Source organism: Pinus tabuliformis, chromosome 2_2, assembly GCF_031772625.1.
Source record: "Pinus tabuliformis cultivar Carrire ecotype Pingquan chromosome 2_2, CPIR1, whole genome shotgun sequence".
Lineage (NCBI taxonomy): Eukaryota > Viridiplantae > Streptophyta > Pinopsida > Pinales > Pinaceae > Pinus > Pinus tabuliformis.
Window position 1 is genome coordinate 505,589,343 of NC_142300.1, and position 25,859 is coordinate 505,615,201.

General features: G+C 38.6%; 1 pseudogene; it reads left to right on the forward strand.

The window, feature by feature from the left end:
• The window catches only part of LOC149193575 (putative protein S-acyltransferase 6), an 82,268-nt pseudogene that overhangs the window by 12,049 nt on the left and 44,360 nt on the right, over window positions 1-25,859 (forward strand).

Consider the following 25,859-nt stretch of genomic DNA (forward strand, 5'->3'; position numbering starts at 1 on the left):
GAGGCTAAAGTATTTAATTGATGTTCGAAAGGTGACATTCAATAGAACAGGGCTGCAATATAAGAGAAGTTCAGACCATTGGGTTCATGGAGTCTAATGAAAATGAATTTCTGGTTATGATTTCTTAGGCAAAGGAGGAACTATAGAGCAAGATAGATAAACAAAGAACAATTTTCAAGCTGTAAACAGATGAAATGAAGTCAGGGAATGAAAGGAAATTAAGAATCTTTAATTATGCTAACAGAGGGAAAATGAATAAATATTACCAAGGAGCAGTCAAGAATTCCTTAATTATATTTAGAGTGTAAGAACCAGGGAGACAGGAGTAGTCAAGAATTCCTGCCTATGCTAGTCCTAAAGAAAACATAATAAATCGACAGGAATTAAACACAGAGTACAGTCAAGTAAATTCTGGGCTATTCTTTTTTTCCTGCAATTAGAACATGATATATAGATGATATATCAACACACGAATAGTAAAACAAAAGTTAAAGGACTTATTGATCCATGAGGTAACACAAGAATTCTGCAACATATTCTTTTGCCGTTAATTCCATAACCAGCAAGTTCATCAGCAAAGCATTCCAGCAATCTTTATTCTGAAGAGTTCTCAAAATTTACAGCACAGGTCCACAATGATATTCATCAACCAACCCCCAATACACGTCTAGGGGAGGTATTTATACAAAAAGAGTTACAAAATATCTCCTAGGGAAAATATCCAGCAATAAATTTATACATCTACTTCTTCAAAGGCAATAAATGACATTGAAAATAGAGTGTAATCAATGTAGGAGTAACTTCGCTATACTAGCTGCCCTAGGTAGTATGATATATTTGACTTTTAAACTCAACAAGTCGGTTGGTAGCTGTCTCTTTGATTTGTGCTCCTGCGTTGTTGTCCCAACGTTGTTATTTGTGCCCAAATACGCTTTAATGCGTTCTGCCGTGCCTTCCTTTTTCTATTGTTTTCATTCTCATGATGTATGGCATGCATACTAAATTTGATTAAACGCAGATGATTAAAAGAAAGAAAACCAAAACTACCTTGGTAAAACCTATAACATGCCCTGCCACCATTGGTCTGTTGGCAATTTGTGTCTTTGTAGTTTTATTAATGTTTCATCAGCTTCAGTATACCTGTAGTAATTGGGCTGGACCTCAAAAAGATGTGTTATCTCATGCTCAATGTAGAACAGATTTTCCAATTTATCATATAAGCTATGTCCAGAGGTAGGTACTATGTCTTCTGAAGAGCTTGATGATACTATGATCTGATTGGTGACATATGTATTTACCTTGTGTGCATATTGTTCATGTGTCAACAGTCTTTGATTGTTGGTCAATAAGCTGGGTAACCCTTTGCTCTGCAAGACTGCGAACTTCTCTGTAAAGGCATTTATTTCTGTCTGCATTTCTTGGCACTTTCTTTCCAAGTTTTGTACAAAATTCCTCATGGTCAGCACCATTTTCACAGTCAAAATGGTTTTTCTTCTGTCCCTGATATCCAGGGCTGCTAGTTGTTCCATGGTATGAGTATTCAAAAAATGAATTAGTTTATTGGCCTGCTCAGGCATGTTTCCCAATAATGTCTTGGCCTTTTGAATCTCAACTTGAGCTATTTCTATCAATTCAATTTGCTCATGGATTGTTTGAATTGATCTCCATTGATCAGTGATGGACTGGCCAATTTTAGTCCACAAAATTGTTTTGATTTCTGCCAGAGTTTTATGAAGAGTGAGGTCTTTCTCCAAGGATTTTACCTTGTTTTACAAGGCCTTTACTTCTCTGGTTTTTTCTGCTATAGTTATCTTGGATTTATCATAACTCACCTCTAGCTTGGCCAGTTTTTCTTTGGCTTTCTTTAGCTCTGCCATTTGGATTTATAAGGCCATTATTTCCTTCATCATGTCTTCCATGCTCAGGCTAGTGTATGATACTGTTTTTGTTGTCGCTGTAGTTGTTGTTGAAGCTGAGGTACCTATTGTTGATGCTGGGACAATGGGAGGGACATGCCCTGCCACCATTGGTCACTTTAGGCCTACAATGCGCAGCAATTTGTGTCTTTGTAGCTCCAGTAAGCACAACTGACTGTGGCTGCGCATTGTAGGCCTAAAGTGACTAAGGGTCATTTTCCCTTCCTGAATATCATAGGCTGCCATTAGCCTTTGTTGATTTGTGGGGGCCATTCTCAGCAACTGATTGTAAAATTGGAACCTTACTGGCTCATTTCTAGCCTTTATTTTAGTAAATGCTTTCTTGATATCTGAGCCTTGCTTGCTCTGTTGCCTGGTGGATGTAACCTCCACACCATGCTGCCTCTCTTGCTCTTGCTGATATGAGCTACTTGATGTCTCCAAAATTGGAGGAGCATGCTGTTCAGTTCATCCTTCACCTCTCAGGTTGCCTACTGTCTCTTCTGCCAATTCTTCTTCAAACTAAGGATTCAACCTTTCCCTCTTTTCCCCTTGTTGTTCTTCCGATCCACCTGTAGGTGTGTCTTCCTACCTATCCGTTTTCTTGGCTCTTTCCTCACTGAGAGGAGTTTGTAACACATGGACATCAGGTACCTTTTTCTATGTTTAAGGGCCTTGCCCCTTTGATGCATTTGGCTGATCTGCCATTGTTTCCTGCTCTGAATGCACCACTTCCTTGCCTTTGGATGTCCCTGTAGTTGGAGTACTCTCTTGGGCAGGTTGTTGAGAAGTTGTAGCAAATGATGTGCTCGCTCCAATGTGTTGAGGCAAAATGAAAGGGACCCGTCCAAAAGAGTCTAGGTCAAGTGTTTTTTCAAGTCCTTTCATTGCTTTTTCTAATTTCTCTTCTTCAGTAATCTCTTCAACTAATGTGCCTTCTACCCATTCTTGTTGATTAGCATATTGTTCAATTTCAGGGATTTTGTGGTGAACATATCTTGTGAGCTTGTTTTTGACTCTTCTAAATCTTATGGAATGTTCAGGCTCATATGGTGACCAATGGAAACTTTGTTTCAGCATAAGTTGATCCCTTAAAATCTTATCTGCTTCTTCCCAGGCTTCTTCCCTTTTATTGAAGATAAAAGGGCCCAATTGATTTCTTATCTTGAGTTGTGCTTTTTTCCTAGCGCCATAGAAATGAGTCAAATCTGAACTACCAAATTGCCGGAAGTATTCCAAGGAAAAGAGTCTCATAGGGACACACTTTGGCAGCTTGTAAGGGGATAATTCACAGCCATAAATCCTTATCACTATGTGATTTTGGTAAAAATACCAGTCACCAATATTGTATTCCTTTGAGAGATGTAGAATTTTTTGCTTTTCAGCAGAGAGCCTGGGAGGAGGAGTTGTCACCAACAAAGAAGTGGCTGGATATATGAACAATTCAATGAACTCACAATATGTATAAGGGGAGTTGTGGACCTCATGGAATAATGAGGTCCAGAAACTTATAGACCTCCTTTCACCTTTGAGGTCCAATCGTCTAAGAGGAATTTGGAAACTATCAGGTTTATAATATAGCAGCAAGTGATATATGTGGGATGTGTATTTGAACACTCTTTCTCTGTCTAATTTCATGAATTGCTCATGGATTTTATTTGCTATGAATGTGGCATAATCATACTTGACAGTAGGGGGTTGTCCTGGAGTGAATATGGACATCAATACTAAAACAATTTCATCAATATGCTCACTGGTTTTGAAACCCAGAATGTAGGAAATCATATCAGTAATGAGTATACAGCCTCATTGAACCAGACTTGATTAAAAGGAGGTGGATGCCTGGGTTGGCTTTCTGGCCTCAGGAATAATTGAGCTATTCTGGTAATCTCTGAACTAGGCAATTTAGCAGCTTGGTCGAGAAAGGATTTCATGGTGAGCGGAGCCAGAGGCTGAGTTGGCTTAAATTTCAACATCTCACTTATGGATTGAGGAGTAATATAGAAGAGGACAGTCCCAGATGGAGCCACAACTGGTCTTTGTGTGGGTTCATAATTTGCATAGAATAAATGGATGAAATCAGGGAGCACATTCACTGAAGGAAGGTAATAGATAGGCATGCTGGATTCCCAAATTCCCAAGACATCAGTGTTGCTTCTGTAGCTATTTCTAATTTCACAAAAGGCTTGCAGGTGAGGCTTCTCACCCATTATATCCTTAATTTGGAAATCCCTGTTAGCAAGGGGCATCCATTCCAATTCCTTATGTGGTGCATTCAAGGGGGAAACATTCAAGGCCACTGGAGCTTCCATACTTCAACTGTCTGTGTTTATAATTGGAATTTGGGTCTATGTAGCAACAGAAAACAGAGTACTGGCTCTGGGGTTTTTCTCAGGAAATTTGCAAACTGAGTTTTATATAGAAATTGCCTCACTAGGTAAAATTCATAGTAAAAGATAAAGTCTGCAGAGTTTAGTTGGGAAGCTGAATAAAATAGTGGAAATGGTGCTCTTCTTGCAGGTGATTTGACAAATTTAACTCAATATTTGAACTTTTTTTGGAGACTTTGCAAGCGGAAATGGGCTTGAATTTTAGTTTAATGGGAAATTTGCAGAGGAGAACAGAATTTGCAGGTTTTCTTTGGAAAAATGGGTAAAACAGTGACTTATAATGTGGATATTTGTAGGTCGAAGAACATTTTAACTGGAATTTTAGTTCTTCAGGTGATTTTAACAGAGAAACTCAGAAAAACAGGGTTTACGATTGAATGTCAGGTAACTACCTGTTTTATAGGCACCTGGCACGAAATGCAGGTTGAAGATTGAGCTGAGTGGCCGAGCTGCGGAGTGAATTACACTGGGTGGTGGACTGTGCAACAAAAATAGTGTTTTGAACGTAAATGACCATGCAAAGCTTGCACAAAAGGAACAAAGAGAAATGGACAAAAGTGTCGTTAAAACGACATTTTAACAAAATTTATGATTTTGGTGGGTTATTGGCGCACTTTGGTCGGGTGACGTCAGCATGACGTCATCTTTGTCAGGTAGCGGGGGTATGGAAGGTGACTTGGCACTGATGTGGCGGACATGGTGGATGGAACAACGACGAGGTGGCAGGTGACACGAGCGCTGACGTGGGTAGTAACGCGGGCGCTGACGTGGGCGGTGATGTGGGAAACAATGTCAGCAGTGGGAAACGGGAGGCGGTTTATGGTTTCATCGCACCGCCTTATGTACGATGGTGGTTTCTGGTGGAACAGACGCGATAAGCCATGGGGGAAACACGCGTCCCGTAGTACAGTGGGAAAACTGCCTTTTATCGGGGCCTAACGTTCGGTCATCGGGGCACCTCCAATATTGACAAGAACCGTCCAATCTGAGGGGTCGGATACGGTCGACGAAGGGGCAAGTTGGCCGAGGTTTATGACACGGGGCCCGCCCATATATTAATGTTTTATAAAGTGTGCGGGGGGAGTTTAAACTTTGGTTATTGGGGTTTTATACGGTTTATATTGGCAGACTTGGTTATTTGTTTAACCAGAGGTTTAAACAAATCTCGACGTAGCACGTGGAGGTTGTTATTGGCCCTGAGTGGACCAGTAGCTCCCGACAAAATTTAAAATATGGCTATAACTTTAGCCGCAGGGAGATATTTATGATTTTTTTTTTGGGATTTTTATGTATACTTTTATAATAATAGGGGCGGGGATACCTTGCAAAGGATGTATACAATAAAGTTAATGTTAATATGGTTTTTATGAATGGAGAACACTAGGTTTATAAGGTAAAAACCTAGGTTTTTGGGGGAAATGAAAGGGAAATGAAAAGGACCTTTTTACAAAAGAAATGTGCCTTATTTGGGCTAAGAAAACACAGAGTTCTACTTAGAATTTTTCATGAAATGAAGTGAACTAGGACCACTGAGCAGATCCCAATGACCTTGAGGGAAGTTAGTAAATGTTCTTGGGGCAATGAGAGGGGAAATTAGTCATGCTCTACTTGAACTATAATCATCCTGCCATGGTACCTGTGATAGCCATGAGATATATCATAAAAAGAACAAAACTGTTCATGAATTTGCTTCTGCAACATCCAATTGCTTACCTAACCTAATCCACCTAGCATTTTTTCTTCATTTTGTGTGGGTGCATTTGAACTAGCAAACCATTTCTCTCTTTTTCTTTTGACTGCCCTCCTATCTAAGTCTACCCTTATTTCTTCCAAGGGCTCAGATTTAGCTGTTGAGACCCTTTGCTTCTCTACCTAGCTACTGATCTGCCAAGCTTAAACTGTTGGAACAGATCTTATTCTGTAGTTCTAAAACAAGAAATTAAAACATGGAGTGGCCAAGATTGAGTTGTTTGGCCATCCATCAAGGGTGACATAAGTCACTGATTGCATCATCTTGAACTTGTTTGCAAAAATAGGATAGTAGTGGCATTTTGACTAGCCACTTTCCTGGTTTTCTCTTTTTGGGTTCATTTTTTTTTTTTTTGACCAATTCATTCTTTTTGCCCTTTGATTTTTATTTTAGGGCATACCCTCTTTACATTTTTTAAATTCTTGATTTTTGAAAATATGGAACCTTTCCAGCATGGAAACGATGATCATATTTGGCATTTCCACTATCAATCATGAAATATGACACCTATTGGTATAGGAACCTAACAGTGGCTCCACTTGGGGATGGCTTTTCTAGTTGAAAATCCAAGAACAACAGGTCAGATGGCCTTATTTTCAACTCTTGTTGCAATCTGAAACTTCCTTCTCCTGTAAACAAACAAACTGAATCTCTGTAACATATATGCTTTTCTCATGAGCTGGTTTGAATAGTTACAGCTCTGTATCTGACAGTTTGTCTGAGTATTTAGTCATCATTTTTAGCTCCCAAGTCTTCTTGCTTAAGTTTTCCAATAGACTCAACATATCATACAAGAGTGGCTCAATTCTTTGCTTCTTTTCCTCAAAATTTGATGTATCTTATTCCTTATCTTATTGCTGTAGTAAACTGCTAAAAATAGACATTATTATGTACAAAATACAGTCCTAATATGTTAACCAAGAGGATCAAAATAATGCTTGAGCATTCGCCCATTGACTGGCCTATCCTCTGCTTCTGTATTATCCAAACTTCCCAAAACGTAGGTGTTGTTTCCTTGTACAACCTGAATAACGAAAGGTCCTTTCCATAGGAAATCAAATTTGCCATGTTTTCCTCTGTCTTCCCTCCTGGAATCCCATTTCAGCACTTTGTCTCCTATGAAAAAGTCCTCAGCCTTTGTCCTTTTATCAAAAATCTTTTTAATTTTCTTTTGTAGAATCTGAGTTCTCTGATACACTTCTTCTCTAGTCTGCTGTAAATGAATTGTTTGATTGATCCTTCTCTAAATAACATTGGGTTCCACTTGTATTTCTTGCAGCAATTTTATCACAGGGATTCCCAAGGATGAAGGGAATACAACCTCCATGCCATAAACAAACTCATATCGGCTTGTTCCAATAGATCTTTTGGTAGTTAACATGTCTTCCCACAGAGCATTAATAAGTTTTTTGTGCCAATTCTTCTTATTCTCCTCCAATACTTTCTTTATGATGTTGATCAAGCTTTTATTGGATGATTCAGCTAGACCATTACCTTGAGGGTAATAGGCTATGTAGTGGTCCAAGGTAATATGGTATTTGTGACAAAAATTGATCATTCTTTTGGATTTAAAGGCAACACCATTATCTATTATAATCTTCTCCGGATAGCCAAACCTAGATAGGATATTGGTTTCTAAGAATTGCATGATGATTGAGTCATTGGCTTGCCTACAAGGAATAGCGTCTATCCACTTGGTGAAATAGTCTGTGGCAGTTAAAATCCACCTATGTTTGCCGGAAGAGGAAGGGTGAATTTCTCCAATGAAATCTAAACCCCATTGTTGAAATGGTCTTTCGGTGGAAATGGGCTTTAGAGGTAAAGGTAACAACTTTCTCTTTCCTTCAAATATTTGACATTTGTGGCAAGAAACTACAAGTTTTTTCATATCAGCAAACAGGGAGGGCCAATAAAAACCAGCTCTTAAGATTTTATCCGCTGTTGACTTCCAATATAGATGTCCACCATAGTCCCTTGCATGAAATTCTTTCAGTACTTTTTAAGTTTCATTCTGTCTTAGGCAATTCAGTAAAATACCTTCATGGTTTTCCCAAAATAAAACATTGTCTACAATACAAAACTTTGAAGCTTTCATTTTTAAGAATATCTTTTTAGTTTTGGATAACCCTAGAGGAGCTTGAAGGTTTAACAATACATAAGTTATATCAGCATACCAAGGTGATTGTAAGAAGGCTTTATTGATCTGTGGAGTCACCATCTCCTGTTGGTTATCCTGTTCATTGATGTCAAGGGCTTGAAAATTGGTTTCCAACTTAACTAATCCTTGCCCTTTTATCAGTTTTGTTGGCTTAATTTCAAGGTCATATTCCAGAATGTTAGCTATCCATTTGCCTCTTTTTCCTTCAATTCCTTCTTGAGTCAGAATGTCTTTGACCATGGCATTTGGGACATAAGCTATCACATGAGAGTACAAGGTATAAACTCTGAAATCCTTGATGGATTTTACAAGGGCGTAAGCTTGTTTTTCCATGATTTGATATTTGAAAGGAGCATCTCTAAGTTCTTTGCTGAAGAAAGCAATTCGCGTCTCACATCCGTGGTCATCGTTTTGTAATAGGATAGCAGCAATGGTATGCTCAAATGCAAAGGAAAAGATTACAAAGTCTCTATCGAACTTCGGGCTTGTGAGGACCGGTGTCTTAGTTAAAGCTATTTTGATATCTTTGAAGGCTTTTTTAGCTTCTATTGTCCATTTGACTTTAGAATCTTTCTTCAGCATGTTATTCAGCAACCTTATTAGTTCAGCCAAGTTGGGTATGAATCTTCTTAGAAAATTGATCTTTCCTAAAAAGGCTTGTAGTTCTTTGATGTTTCTTGGATGAGGGACTTGGAGAATAGCTTGTATTCTTTCTGGGACAATTCTAATGCCATCTTTTGAAATTATATGACCTAAGATTTTTCCTTCTTCAAGGCCAAACAATGATTTCTTTGGGTTCAAAGATATGCCATATTTTGTGCAAATTAGGAACACTTGTCTTAAATGTTCTAAATGTTCTTGATCTGATTTGGAAAAAGCGGTGAGATCATCAAGATATATGACTAGGAAATCATGGATTTCTTTTGCAAAGGCTATGTCCATTGCTCGTTGAAATGTAGCCCTTGCATTTTTAAGTCCAAAAGGCATTTTCACATATTTGAAGGTTCCTTAAGGTGTTGTGAAGGCAATTTTGTCTTGATCATCCGAGTGAACTAGGATCTGATTAAATCCTGAGAATCTATCTAACAGTGAGATCCTAGAAGCTCCTACTACCCTTTGTAAAATGTGATCCATCTTGGGCAAGGGGTAATGGTCTTTGAGAGAAAATTTATTTAGATTTCTTAAGTCAACACACAGTCTTATTTCTCCTGTTTTCTTCCTAGTGGGCACTAGATTTGAAATCCATTCGGAAAATCTAATAGGTGCAATTATTCCAGCTTGGTACATTCTTTTTAAATTCCTTTTCAATGAGAGGAAATAGGACTGGATTAAATCTTCTAGGGTTTTGTTTAAAAGGTTTTTTATTTTCTTTTAAAGGTATTGTGTGTTGGATGACAGAAGTATCATAGGACTTGAGGTCCTCATAGCTCCATGCAAAGACATCTTGGAACTCTTTAAACAACTCAATGTTTTTCAGTTTTTGGTTGGGAGGCAAGGATTTGGACAATTTTATCATTTTGGGGTCATCTGCGGTTCCTATATTACAGTCCTCAATCTCTGCATTTAAAGGCTGCATTTTTGGCTTTCTTGGTATATCATTCGAATCAAATATATCCTCCAAAGGAGTCAAGCCCGTGGGCAAAAAATTTCCTTCAACTCAATTACTTCAGCTTCTACCTCAACAATTTCATCAAGGTCCATTTGTTTCAGCTGTTGTAAATTTTTGTTGGAAAAAATTGTTGGATGCAAAATCTGATTTGCTGTTTTAGCTGATATATTTTTCTCAATTTGGTCTATTTGTTGTTGATCACAACGGGTGATTGTGTCTATGTTCGTGCTTGAGAATTCCTCTTTCAAAGTCAAAAAATTATTGATTTGTGTGTCATTTTCAAACCCCTGCCAATTTTTTACATTATCTGGGACAACTGGCCTATGCTTAATCTCAACAGTAAAGTGGTGATTAGGCTCAAATGGCAGCTTGCAAGTGCTAGCAAAAGTTGCCAAACTATGAGCATGTAGATTATAATTTCTTGGAATTTTGGTGAGCTAAGATTCTAGGAAGGTGTTAAGTATTTCAATTGTTGCCCCTCTATAAGCTCTTAGCCTAAGATCATTTCTAACAAAGTTTCCCTTTATCTATTGGATAATCAAATATGAGTCCCCTAGAATTGAAACCTTAGTTGCCCCTGGACTTCTAATCAGTTTGAGTCCCAGAAAAAGGGATTCATATTCGGCCATATTGTTTGTACAACTAAAATTCAGCCTATATGCATGTCCTTGAGCATGGTCATTTTGCATGTTGTGTATCCAAATCCCTGCCCCTGCTCCCAATTTATTCACTGACCCATCAAACTCTAAGTACCATAAGATTTCTTGATTGTAACTAGCCTTAGGAGTTTTGGAAACTGTCTTAATGGGTAGATTTGGATTTTGTGAGTCATATGGTTTGGTTGGTTTGCTTGTTGCATCAGTTACTTCAATAAGTTTGAGATATTGAGCAGTGGATTCTTCATTCATGCCTCTTGCTTGTGCTAATTCTAGCAACTTGCCATTAGTTTTGGGACATATTTCATCATTGTATAAGATAAACAAATCCATATCTGAATGCATGGAATAAATAGGGAAGTTTTGGGGTTTTTCTTGACTGTTGACCACATATTTCATCAAAGTTTCTCGATACAATCTCTTTGGCTGGCCAAAGACTGAAATGGTGGCATAAGACATATCTAGCTGCAAAGATCCTTAGAGTTTTGCACCCCAAGATCTAGACAAAAGCATTCCATATTTAGGTGGGATATCAGCCACCACCACATCCATCAAAATTGTCTTGGCAGGGTATTGAACTAGAGATACACACAAATATTTGATGAGGCCTAGACACTTGACCTAGCTGGAATCAAATGAAAACAAGTCTTTATATGGCCTTGTGATATCTAGGTCCAATCTTTCCATTACAGACTTAGGCATCAAATTATGGGAAGCTCTTGAATCAAACATTGCATTATGTAGCACTTTGTCATGAATGTTTAAGCTCACATAAAATGGACGGATTCCTCCATCTACTGTTTTACCATTTACCTCAGGACCAAAAATTAGTTCTGGTTGGTCATCTAAAACATTAACTACATCTCTATTCTCTGATATTTGAAGTGACCTGCTGATTTGTTCCCTATAAACCTCATGTTTAGCCAATTCACACAGTGGAATGGCTATTTTTAACCTGCCTATTTCTGTTTCTAGGTTGAAAGGTTTTTCCATTTGAATCTTTGTATTCCGGGTAGCAAGGTTTTCCTTTTCTGCTGTGTTTTCAGTGGTTTTTTCTTCATCATGAGTGTTGTTATGGCCTAAATCTACTTTGAAACTGTTTTTAGGAGAGCTGTTTATATTTTCCTTTGAAGGAAAGGAGGCGGATGGCTGATTTTTTGAGGGCTTCCAATCTGTTATGTCCTTAACCATGGGTTCTTTTGGGTTGAGGTCTGTTTTAGTAGGGAGTTCTGTCAAGGCATTTTTATCCTTTGCTTTTTTAGGTTGCTTGGTTTCTTTTAGCTTGCTAGGTTTAGGCACATCTACCGTTCTACTTCTCAATTTGTATTGTTTATGGACTTCAGAGACAGCTGCATCATACCCTTCTTTTAAATAAAATGATTCTCCGGACTTGGTTTGAAATTGGTTGAAAGTATGAGCTTCTTGGTCATCTTGTGTTAAAAATATTTGTTTTTCACTGTTTAAACCCATTAGGTTGATTTTGGTATCCTCTGTTGGCTCACTAGAGGTTGAGGCTTTAGCATAGTTCTCTTGAAATGGGGGTCTGATATTCTGATCAGGGCTAGCCTTCCCGGTGTTAGGATTTTGATTTTTTCTAAAGTTTGGATTTCTAGTGGTGTTATCTGGTTGACCTTCCCAGGAAAATTTTCTTTCAATGGTTTCCACTCTATCACCCAGTCTATCCATGCCTTTGATGATTGCATCTAGTTTTTGTTCAAATGCTGAAGGCTCTTCTTTTAAGGTAGTCCTTCTTTCGGCTCTAGCTCGGGCTCTTTTAGAGATCAAATTTGCCTCTACACTAACAGCTATGCTTTGCATGTCTTCTAAGCTAGAAGGAGCTCTTCCCTTAGCTGATATGCCATGTCAGAGTCAAATCCATCAGGGAATTTGATCAAGGCTAAGTGAGGTGGAGGTCTAAGGTTTTGAGGGATAGCATTGTATACATTGTTCAATCTAGCACAATAGTCTTGGACAGTTTCTTGTGGGCCTCTTTTTAAACTGTCATATTCAGAAAAGATATGCAATGGGTCCTTCTTCTTTTCCCATATGTTCAAAAAGGTTTGGTACAGGGCATCCAGATCAGCATTTGTGTTTGCAGAAAGTTACCTAAACCAAGTCCTTACATCACCAGTTAAATTTTGGACAAAAAATTTCATTCTGACATCATTGTCATCAATTCATAGTTTTCAAAGTAATCCATCATTTTCTTAGTATGTTGGTGGGCTGTGTCGGAGCCTGTACCATCAAAATATGTAATTTTTCTCTGATAATATTGAGGCATAGCCCCTGGATTTGTAGGTAACTACAGAGGAGCTTATCGGTTTGCCATATTTACATATATAAATGGAACAACTGGTAGCACAGGGATCACATCTAAGATAAACGGAGTGGATGGAGGAGTGGAAAACATGCTTTGGAGTGATGATGGTGAACTGGAAGAAGGTGTACCAACAGTAGAAAGGACTGATGGTTTTCCGGGAGTAAGCTCAGATTTGGTAAGATTTTGCTGCAGTATATCAAGGTTTATATCAACAGAATTTTCTAGACTTTCCTGTCTTTTAATGTTTTTAGAGAGCAAGTTAGGGTTTTCAAAAATAGCTGGAGGGTTAGGATCAGGATTTGATCTAGTGTACCTAGTTTTCTTCTTTGGAGCCAGCTTCTAAATGTGTTTTTGGTATTTTATAGAGATATTTGAAGGATGATGCTTTTGACAATACTTGTCTAGGAAAGTCTGAGTTATGAAGGTCTTGAATTTTCTTAAAGATTTTTGAAAACAGCAGGAATCCGATCAAATTTTTGAGACAGCTGTATAAATCCTAATGCTAAGGTGGAGATTGACTGAAGCAACTTCTATTTACTCCTGTAAATGGACAGCAAAAACAGTTTCAAAGGCTACCTGGCTAACTTCAGGCTCCATCTGTAGCTTTAGAAAATAGACAGCAGTAATAAAGACCATCATTCAAATCCCTAGCGGAGTCCCCAATGATGTTATCACTCAGGTTGTTCCCCAGGAAAATTCTAAGAGAATACGACCGAGGTAACCACTAACCAGTCTTTTCGCTGCAAATTCTATCCAATCTGCAACCAGATAGGGCTCCTCTTTATGATTTAGCTTTGTTTTGCTATATGTTAGGCTAGTTATGAGGCTCAAGTATTTGATTGATGTTTGGAAGGTGACATTCAATAGAAAAAGGCTGCAATATAAGAGAAGTTCAGACCATTGGGTTGATGGAGTCCAATGAAAATGAATTTCTGGTTATGGTTTCTTAGGCAAAGGAGGAACTACAGAGCAAGATAGTTAAACATATAACAATTTTCAAGCTGTAAAGAGATTAAATGAAGTCAGCGAATGAAAGGCAATTAAAAATCTTTCATTATGATAAGAGAGGGAAAATGAATAAATATTACCAAGGAGTAGTTAAGAATTCCTTAATTATATTTAGAGTGTAAGAACCAAGGAGACAAGAGTAGTCAAGAATTCCTACCTATGCTAGTCCTGAAGAAAACATAAAAAATTCATAGGAATTGAACACAGAGTACAGTCAAGTAAATTCTGGGTTATTCTTTTTTCCTGCAATTAGAACATGATATATAGATGATATAGAAACACAGGAATAGTAAAACAAAATTTAAATGACTTATTGATCCATGAGGTAACACGAGAATTTTGCAACATATTATTTTGCCATTAATTCCACAACCAGCAAGTTCATCAGCAAAACATTCCAGCAGTCTTTATTCTGAAGAGTTCTCAAAATTTACAGTGCAGGTCCACAATGATATTCATCAACCAACCCCCAATACATGTCTAGGGGAGGTATTTATACAAAAAGAGTTACAAAATATCTCCTAGGGAAATATCCAGCAATAAATTTATCCATCTACTTCTTCAAAGGCAATAAATGACATTGAAAATAGAGCGTAATCAATGTAGGAGTAACTTTGCTGTACTGACTGCCTTAGGTAGTCTAATATATTTGACTTTTAAACTCAACAAGTCGGCTAGTAGCTATCTATTTAATTTGCGCTCCTGCGTTGCTATCCCAGCCCTGTTATTTGTGCCCAAATACGCTTTAATGCGTTCTGTCGTGCCTTTCTTTTTATGTTGCTTTCATTCTCATGATGTATGGCATGTATACTAAATTTGATTAAATGTAGATGATTAAAAGAAAGAAAACCAAAACTACCTTGGTAAAACCTGTAACATGCCTTGCCACCATTGGTCTGTTGGCAATTGGTGTCTTTGTAGTTTTATTAATGTTTCATCAGCTTTAGTATATCTGTAGTAATTGGGCTGGACTTCAAAAAGATGTATTATCTCATGCTCAATGTAGAACAGATTTTCCAATTTATCATATAAGCTTTGTCCAATGGGAGGTACTATGTCTTATGAAGAGCTTGATGATGCTGTGATCTAATTGATGACATATGTATTTACCCTGTGTGGATATTTTTCATGTGTCAACAGTCTTTGATTGCAGGTCAATAAGCTGGGTAACCCTTTACTCTACAAGACTGCGAACTTCTCTGTAAAGGCATTTATTTATGTCTGCATTTCTTGGCACTTTCTTTCCAAGTTTTGTACAAAATTCCTCATGGTCAGCAAATTTTTCACTGTCAAAATGGTATTTGTTTTATCTCTGATATCCAGGGCTGTTAGTTTTTCCTTGGTATGAGTATTCAAAAAATGAATTAGTTTATTGGCCTGCTCAGGCATGTTTCCCAATAATGTCCGGGCCTTTTGAATCTCAACTTGAGTTATTTCTATCAATTCAATTTGCTCATGGATTGTTTGAATTGATCTCCATTGATCAGTGATGGACTGGCCGATTTTAGTCCACAAAGTTGTTTTGATTTCTGCCAAAGTTTTATGAAGAGTGAGGTCTTTCTCAAAGGATTTTACCTTTTTTTCCAAGGCCTTTACTTCTCTAGTTTTTCTGTTACAGTTATCTTGGATTTATCATAACTCACCTCTAGCTTGACCAATTTTTCTTTGGCTTCCTTTAGCTCTGCCATTTGGAGTTCTAAGGCCTTTATTTCCTTCATCATCTCTTCCATGCTTAGGCTGGTGTGTGATACTGTTGTTGTTGTTGAAGCTGAGGTACCTTCTGTTGATGCTGGGACAATGGGAGGGATTGTTGTTGTAGTTGCGGGAGGAGCTGTTGTGCTTATTGGAGCTGTTTCTGATGGCTGGGAGGCAAATTCTCCTTGTTTTCCTTGTAATGCTATCTCTAATGCCTTCTCTATTTCTGCCAATCTCTCATTCATCCTCATTAGCAAACTCACCACATCCTCCTCTTCTTTCTGTTGTGAAACTTCTATGGTTTGAGGGTGCATAGTAATTGGTAGCTTGAGCTATTTCCTGAGAGCTGCAATATCTTCTTCTTTCTTTTTTATTAAGGCCTATATGCCCTTGGGATCCTTGGGATCATGTCCCAGCTCAATGATAATTTCCTCCAAGGATTTGATCCTGTTATCCTTGGCTAATGAGGAGGCCTTTTCCAATTCCAATTGGGCAGAAGTATTATGTAGTGAATTTTGTAGTTTGTGAGCCAATAACGCTTTGTCTGCCAAGGTGGAGTACACCATTTCTTCAGTTTGTTTATGTAATTCAATCTGGTCCATTGGGTGGATTTCTTTAGAGAGGACTTTCAGATTGGTCATGATATAATCAGTAGCTGACTGTGGCTGCGGCATTGTAGGCATGAAGTGACTAAGGGTCATTTTCCCTTCCTGAATATCATAGGCTACCATTAGCCTTTGTTGATTTGTGGGGGCCATTCTCAGCAATTGATTGTAAAATTGGAACCTTACTGGCTCATTTCTAGCCTTTATTTCAGCAAATGCTTTCTTGATATCCGAGCCTTGCTTACTTTGTTTCCTGGTGGATGTAACCTCCACACCATGCTGCCTCTCTTGCTCTTGCTGATATGAGCTAGTTGATGTCTCCAAAATTGGAGGAACCTACTGTTTAGTTCATCCTTCACCTCTCAGGTTTCCTGCTATCTCTTCTATGAATTCTTCTTCAGAGTAAGGATTCAACCTTTGCCTCTTTTCCCCTTATTGTTCTGTTGATCCACCTATAGGTGTGTCTTCCGGCCTGTCCCTTTTATTGGCTCTTTCCTCATTGAGAGGAGTTTGTAACATAGGATTTCAGGTACCTTTGTCTATGTTTAAGGGCCTTGCCCCTTTGATGCATCTGGCTGATCTGCCATTCTTTCGTACACTAAATGCAGCACTTCCTTAACTTTGGATGTCCCTGTAGATGGAGTACTCTCTTGGGCAGGTTGTTGAGAAGTTGTAGCAGATGATGTGCCCGCTCCAATGTGTTGAGGCAAAATGAAAGTGACCTATCCAAAAGAGTCCAGGTCAAGTGTTTTTTCAAGTCCTTTCATTGCTTTTTCTAATCTCTCTTCTTCAGTAATCTCTTCAACTAATGTGCCTTCTACCCATTCTTGTTGATTAGCATATTGTTCAATTTCAGGGATTTTGTGGTGAACATATCCTGTGAGCTTGTTTTTGACTCTTCTAAAACTTATGAAATGTTCAGGCTCATATGGTGACCAATGGAAACTTTATTTCAGCATAAGTTGATCCCTTAAAATATTATCTTCTTTTTCCCAGGCTTCTTCCCTTTTATTGAAGATAAAAGGGCCCAATTGATTTCTTATCTTGAGCTATGCTTTTTTCCTAGCACCAAGAAATGAGTCAAATCTGAACTATTAAATTGTTGGAAGTATTCCAAGGAAAAGAGTCTCATAGGGACATACTTTGGCACCGTGTAAGGGGATAATTCACAGCCATAAATCCTGATCACTCTGTGATTTTGGTAAAAATACCAGTCACCAATACTGTATTCCTTTGAGAGATGTAGAATTTGTTGCATTTCAGCAGAGAGCCTGGCAGGGTGAGTTGCCATCAACAAAGAAGTGGCTGGATATATGAACAGGTCAATGAACTCACAATATGTATAAGGGGAGATGTGGACCTCATGGAATACTGAGGTCTAGAAAATTACAAACCTCCAGAAAATTACAAACCTCCTTTCACCTTTGAGGTCCAATCTTCTAAGAGGAATTTGGAAACTATCAGGTTGATAACACAGCAACAAGTGATATATGTAGGATGTGTATATGAACACTCTTTCTCTGTCTAAGTTCATGAAATGCTCATAGATTTTATTTGCTATGAATGTGGCATAATCATACTTGACAGCAGGGGCTGTCCTGGAGTGAATATGGACATCAATACTAAAATAGTTTCATCAATATGCTCACTGGTTTTGAAACCCAGAATGTGGGAAATCATATCAGTAATAAGTAAACCAGCCTCATTGAACCAGAATTGATTAAAAGGAGGTGGATGCCTGGGCTGGCTTTCTGGTAATCTCTGAACTGGGCAGTTTGGCAGCTTGGTCAAATAAGGATTTCATGGTGAGCGGAGCCAAACGCTGAGTTGGCTTAAAGTTCAGCGTCTCATTTATGGATTGAGGAGTAATATAGAAGAGGACAGTCCCAGATGGAGCCACAACTGCTCTTTGTGTGGATTCATAATTTGCACAGCATAAATGGATGAAATCTGGGAGCACATTCACTGAAGGGAGGTAATAGATAGGCATGCTGGATTCCCAAATTCCCAAGACATCAGTGTTGCTTCTGTAGCTATTTCTAATTTCACAAAAGGCTTGCATGTGAGGCTTCTCACCCATTATATCCTTAATTTGGAAATCCCTGTCAGCAAGGGACATCCATTCCAATTCCTTATGTGGTGCATTCAAGGGGGCAACATTCAAGGCCACTGGAGCTTCCATGCTTCAACTGTCTGTGTTTATAATTGGAATTTGGGTCTATGTAGCAATAGAAAACAGAGTGCTGGCTCTCGGGTTTTTCTCAAGAAATTTGCAAACTGAGTTTTATATAGAAATTGCCTCACTGGGTAAAAGTCATAGTAAAGGATAAAGACTGTAGAGTTTAGTTGGGAAGTTGAATAAAATTGTGGAAATGGTGCTCTTCTTGCAGGTGATTTGACAAATTTAACTCAATATTTGAGCTTTTTTTGGAGACTTTGCAGGTGGAAATGGGCTCGAATTTTAGTTTAATGGGCAATTTGCAGAGGAGAACAGAATTCGCTGGTTTTTTTTGGAAAAATGGGTAAAACAGTGACTTATAATGCAGAGATTTGCAGGCGGAAGCGCATTTTAACTCGAATTTTAGTTCTTTGGTTGATTTCAATAGAGAAACTTGGAAAAACAGGGTTTACGAGCGAATATAGGGTAAATGCCTGTTTTATAGGCGCCTGGTACGAAATGCAGGTTGAAGACTGAGCTGAGAGGCCGAGCTGCGGAGTGAATTCCCCTGGGTGGCGGACTGTGAAGCAAAAGTAGTGTTTTGAACATAAATGACCATGTAAAGCTCGCACAAAAGGAACAAAGAGAAATGGACAAAAACGTCGTTAAAACAACTTTTTAACAAATTTTTTGATTTTGGTGGGTTATTGGCGTGCTTTGGTCGGGTGATGTCAGCATGACATCATCTTTGTCGGGTAGCGGGGGGTACGGAAGGTGACTTGGCGCTGACGTGGCAGAAACGGCGGACGGAACAGCGACAAGGTGGCGGTGACGTGGGTGCTGACGTGGGTAGTAATGCGGGCACTAACATGGGCGCTGACGTGGGCGACAACATTAGCAGTGGGAAACGGGAGGTGGTTTATGGTTTCATCGCACCGCCTTATGTACGATGGTGGTTTCTGGTGGAACGGATGTGATAAGCCGTGGGGCCGACACGCGTCTAGTAGTACGGTGGGAAAACCACTTTTTATCGAGGCCTAACGTTCATTCATCGAGGCGCCTCCGATATTGACGAGAGTTGTCCGATCTTTGGGATCAGATCCGACGGTTGATGGAGGGGTAAGTTGGCGGAGGTTTATGACACGGGGCCCGCCCATATATTAACCTTTTATAAAGTGTGTGGGGGGGGGTTAAACTTTGGTTATTGGGGTTTTATATGGTTTATATTGGTGGACTTGGTTATTTGTTTAACCAGAGGTTTAAAAAAATCCCAACGTAGCACATGGAGGGTTGTTATTGGCCCCGGGTGGACCAATAGCTCCCGACAAAATTTAAAATATGGCTATAACTTTAGCCGCGGGAGGATATTTATGATTTTTTTGTGGATTTTTATGTATAATTTTATAAAAATAGGGGCGGGGATACCTTGCAAAGGAGGTATACAATAAAGTTAATGTTAATATGATTTTTATGGATGGAGAACACTAGGTTTATAAGGTAAAAACATAGGTTTTTGGGGGAAATGAAAGGGAAATGAAAAGGACCTTTTTACACAAGAAATGTGGCTTATTTGGGCTAAGCAAAGACAGAGTTCTACTTAGAATTTTTCACGAAATGAAGTGAACTAGGACCACTGAGCAGATCCCAATGACCTTGAGGGAAGTTAGTAAATGTTCTTGGGGCAATGAGAGGGGAAATTAGTCATGCTCTACTTGAACTATAATCATCTTTCCATGGTACCTATGATAGCCATGAGGTGGATCATAAAAAGAACAAAACTATTCATGAATTTGCTTCTGCAACATCCATTTGCCTACCCAACCTAATCCACCTAGCATTTTTTCTTCATTTTGTGTAGGTGCATTTGAACTAGCAAACCCTTTCTCTCTTTTTCTTTTGACTGCCATCCTATCTAAGTCTGCCCTTATTTCTTCCAAGGGCTCAGATGTAGCTGTTGAGACCCTTTGCTTCTCTACCTAGCTACTGATCTGCCAAGCTTAAACTGTTGGAACAGATCTTATTCTATAGTTCTAAAACAAGAAATTAAAACATGGAGTGGCCAAGATTGAGCTGTTTGGCCATCCATCAAGGGTGATAGAAGTCACTGATTGCATCATCTTGAACTTGTTTGCAAAAATAGGATAGTAGTGGCATTTTGACTAGCCACTTTCCTAGTCTTTTCTTTTGCGGTTCATTTTCTTTCTTTCTTTCTTTCTTTTTTGACCAATTCATTCTTTTTGCCCTTTGATTTTTCTTTTAGGGCATACCCTCTTTACATTTTTTAAATTCTTGATTTTTGAAAATATGGAACCTTTGCAACATGGAAAGGATGATCATATTTTTCATTTCCACTATCAATCATGAAATATCACTCCTATTGGTATAGGAACCTAACACTTTTATTCCAATCTTAGGTCCAACCTTTCCTTTGAATTTATCCCCGGAGTTGTTTCTTCTTTTAGTATGAGAAGAAAAGACAAATGGATGACCTTTCAGTATGGGCATTTCTTTCTCTTCCATCCTTGTTTCTTCTTAAATGCATCTGTCCATTAATTCCTCAAATCTAGGAATTATGTTATTGTTGAGAAGAGTAGTCCTGAATATATACCATTCAGATGGTAGTCCTCCAAGAGTTGTGAGTGTTATTTCCCTATCAGGAATTACTTCCCCAATAGATAGGAGATCGTTCTTGATCTCAGTGATCCTTAAGAAATATGCTTACATACTCTCATCTTTGCCCTTCTTAATTTTCTTCAGCTTATTTCTAAGAAACAAGACTTGATTTGCATCATTAACTTTAAATAAACTCACCAGTCTATCATAGATTTCCTTGGAGGTGTTCAGCTCAGAAACATAGTCCACCAAGCACTTGTCGATAGAGTTCTGGATGATCTTCCTTGCTTTGACTTCTCCCTTGGTCCATTTGTTCCTAGCAGCAGTGGATGCATTTGATGGAGGCTCAACAATCTCACCTCTCACATGGTCCAACACTTCCTACTCTTTTAATGTTAGATCGAGAGACATCTTCCATCCCTGATAGTCAGACTTCTCATGGAGTTTGTCTTCAGCATGGAAGTGTCATAAGGACCCCATGATTTCTTTTTAAGGTAGCCTTGCCAACCTTCTCTTTGGTGATTGATCTTGCTCTTGCTCTTGCTTGGGCTTTGTCTTCACCTCAACTCTGATACCATGTTAAATTATGGTATGTTCTATGCTTAGAGCAGTTTACTTATTTTTCGTCTTATTAGCCACAAATTAGCAATCACAAATACATTAATTAAAGTGTAGATAGAACATTAAATGATCAACAGAAAACAAGCTAAGACAAGAGAGACAAGATGTGGCAGCTAGCCAGGGACAAACCCCAATGCGGGGAAACCCTTTGATCAAATCTTCTTTTATCTTCAATAGTTCAGTAGAGAGAAATAGTACAAAATCTGAATTCTGTAATTTTATATCAGCAGGAGCAAACCCTAGATCAGCAAAGTCAAACTTGGTCAAACTAGCTGAAATTGGCGTCTAAAATGATTGGTCAATTTCCAGTCAACTTGTCCTCGAACAGCCTAAAGAGACAACCCCTGAACAGCTCCAAAAGTTCAGTCAATTTACAGATTTCTGAAGGCAACTGCAGCCCTAAACTAGGGTAGTCAATACCGGTCAAACCACAGCTCAAATCACCTCAATTTTTGTGCCAAAAATTGTGGCCTGCCTAGGAGAGGAAAACACACCCAATCTGCACTTCGAGAAGGTGAATGCTTGGTCAACATTCATTAAAGAGATGACTTGTTGCCATAGCGTCCTTATTTCTACATCTTCCTTGCCCTAGGACATCTTCCTTTCAGCCACATGTGTGTGAGAGAGAGAGAGAGGCTCTGTTTATGTGTAGGACAGAGAGAGAGAGAATATGAGTGAATTCAATTGTCCAAATAAAAAGAATGCTCCTTGTATTTATATGCAAACGTTGAGGTTGAATGGACATGAATATTGGGCTTCTGAGCCTACATAAGTTTGCTCGGCGACCTTGGCAATTTGTCCATAATTAAAATAAATTCATATCTCCATAAATACTTATTGGAATTGGGTGATTTTTAGATCAATCCTACGCCTCTCGATGAGAGGAATCTAGGAAAAATATCAGAAGCCATAAATAAGGTGATCCACATGGAGTTTGGCCCTAGTTGCCAATTTTAACACACTGAGATCACCTTTGCTCATGTCTACAAGGAAGAAAATCAAGAAGTTGACCAACTTTCAAAAAGTGGATTGGAAGAGGAAAAAGGTCAATGAAAAATCCAAGAATATAATGAATATTTGCTCAACCTTTCCTAGTTATGCCCATGATCATGATTAATATTTCCTTTTTATGGCATCTTTTGACATATGTGGCAGTATTTTCTTCATATTTCATGGATGTATTATGAACTCTATATGTGGGATTTATATATGTAATTTTTAGACATGGTTACCCCTCTCCCTCTCTCTCTCTCTCTCTCTCTATATATATATATATATATCCTCTTGCGCTTATGATCCCTCACAAGACAAGTAAATTAAAGGCAATAAGAAGGGGTGAGAAGGATAAATAGACATAGGTGAAACTTGGAGCTCACTTTCTAGCTACAAGTGATATCCTCTACAATTTTGGACATTATTTTCCTACAACATAGTGCTACGGTACATATTTTGTTGAATATTGTGAAGGCCTTTTTGGCTAAAAATCTATGAGAAATATGCCACATGAATGTAGGAAAGCATCTAAGCATATGTATTTTTTTTCCTATAGATAGAATACTAATTAATTTTTCCTTTACGACAAATTTTATATGATGATGATGATGATGATAGTGGTTAACATCCACTAAGACCAAATTGGTCTATCAGACCTATAATTTTCTTAGTTTTTAATTATTTGGCTCCTTGTCTTTCTTGGCGAGATTGATGTTATAGCTTTCTTTCTTTTCTCTACGGTCTTCCAACTCCCTGTTTCTTGCATCTCCTTCATTTCTTCTGGTTCTTGGGACATTGGTGTCTTAGCTTCGCGATCTATTGTGTTCATCCTCTTGAAGATAGACGGAGAAGAAGTTTGGTCTAAGAGATCTGCTTTGCTGTTAAATGACGATTTATTTTGTGCGGTATCCAAATCCTCATAACTGTTGATGCTTGAGGAGTTGTCGAGTTCACTTTTTTGTTGCTGGGCAAGGCTTTCTCCCTGCTTGTCTTGAGAGTTGTTTCTTTCTTGTGATTCAGAGTTTTCTGTAGAGTATTTTTCTTTGATGACAGTGTAGTGTTTTTTTTGTGCTCCTTCCTACCATGTAGATCTGTGCTGGTTTTTTCTAGCAGAATTTTTCTGGGAGGTTTTTGGGCAATTTTTAGCTAGATGGCCCATCTCAAAGCAGGATCGACATCTAAAGAGGACACTTTCATAATCGAATTTCTGGTTCCACACATAGTCTTTACTTGTTAGGTTTATTTCAGCTCGGAATCCAGCGCTGAAGTCCATTTCCACACAGATGCGTGCATAGGTGGTTCTGGCATATTCCTCTGTTTCTGAGCACCTGCAGTGAAATTTCCCAATTGCATTTCCAATGGCTTTTAGCGAGAAGAGATTCCAAAGATGCAAGGGTAGGCTTGGCAATCTCACCCAAACTGGTGCTGAAGTTATGACTGCGGTTGAGGGATCGAATGATGGGTTCCATGGCTTCATGAATAGCCCTGAGTTTTCCCAAAACCAAGGGCCGAAATCTAGAATACATTGTCTACTTTCAGGATTTTCAAAATGCCTAGAACAGAGGTAGATATTAATTTCATCATAAATGACACGCTTCCATACCTCCGAGATCCAATTGTGGAGAGTTGTCAGCCGCGGCCAAAAGCCATTGAACCGGCAGATTAGGGCACTTTCGGAAAACTTCAAAGCCTCATCAAGTGAGGCCTGGACCACCTGGACAGTGGGAGCTGGGGCTTCACTGACGATATGCGTAGGAGCTTGCCCTCCAGAAGTAGACGGAACTGAGCCAACAACTATTTTCGCAAAGCTGGGAGCCATATTTGCCCATAGAAAGCCGAGACCCAGTCGCAGAGAAATAACGCAGAAGATTAGATCTAGATCTAGCCGCAGAGGATTAGATCTAGAACCGAGCCTCAAAGAAGATGAGATCTAGATCTAGATCTAATGAGAGAAGATTGGATCTAGAACCCAGCGGGAAAAATAAATCACCGACTTTCGCTTCATGAATCATTCGATCTGGGATGCCCACGTCAAAAAAAGACTTGCTCACAGATCTATTTTCACAGATTTGAGATCGGTGATCATTATGGAGAATGCTGAACGTAGTCTTCAAAAAAAAATAAAAAATGGCGGAGATCTGAGAATCGCAACCGCAGAAGGAAAAAGGCAGCCTATAAAAATATAAAAACCGCAACCGCAGCTTAACGGCATGCCTTAGGAAACTTGTTTACCCGCAGCCGAAGGAAAAACACAGCTTATAAAAATATAAGAACCGCAGCCGCAGCTTAACGGTATGCCTTCATAATCTTGTTTACCCGCAGCGGCAGACCGAAAAACCTCTCCCTGACGCAGCCCAAAGAACCCTAGCTCAGGGTATGTTGTGTTAACACTGATCCGCGATGCAACCAACTCTGCTGGCATTATACGGATTACATTGAATGATACAATGAACGTATCTTGGGTTAACCTTAAAATTATCTCTGTAATATACGTTAAGAATGCGCTAAAAGGATTTGCCGTGAACCCAGTTGACCACACAGCAAATTGATCTGCGATGAACCCAACTCTCTGCGGCATTGTCTGGATATTATCTCAGCATACATTGAACGATCTATGGTGAACCCTAAAACTATGTCAGAAGCGTACATTAAAAACATACACCAAATTGATATGTGGTGAATACTAAAATTATATTCTATAGGGTGGGTTTATGGTGGGTTTTGAAGCTGTGGGGCTGAATACATGTTTTTTTAACCATGTGATGAATTGGTAATTGCTCCACCTAATTTCAAAAGACTCATATGTGGTGAATACTAAAATTATATTCTATAGGGTGGGTTTATGGTGGGTTTTGAAGCTGTGGGGCTGAATACATGTTTTTTTAACCATGTGATGAATTGGTAATTGCTCCACCTAATTTCAGAAGACTCAGAATTAGTTGTAGTACCTGCCATTATAATATCAAGAGTACATTCAATAACTTGCAGATCAATATATAGATAAGAGAAATTTAATCTTTAAACCACACCATAGCAAAATATTATACTCAATAAAATTTAAACCGCTGTCTCTTGAGCTTCGCGGAAACAAACTTACTGTTAAACCACCGGTTAAACCACACATCACTGGGGCGAATATATGTTACAGATTATAACGAAAATGGAATATGATACATATCAAGTGTATATGTTCAGGAAACATTTTCCTAGTTATTTTAACATTTTGAAGGAATGTTCAGTAATGTCACCTTAAGAAGGTTTGAGGGTTATATAAAATTACTTAAAAATAAACCCTCCAAAGAGTGTCCGGATTGACCATTTTTTTATTTATTTAAAAAACTTGATTTAAACTGATAGAAAAAACATT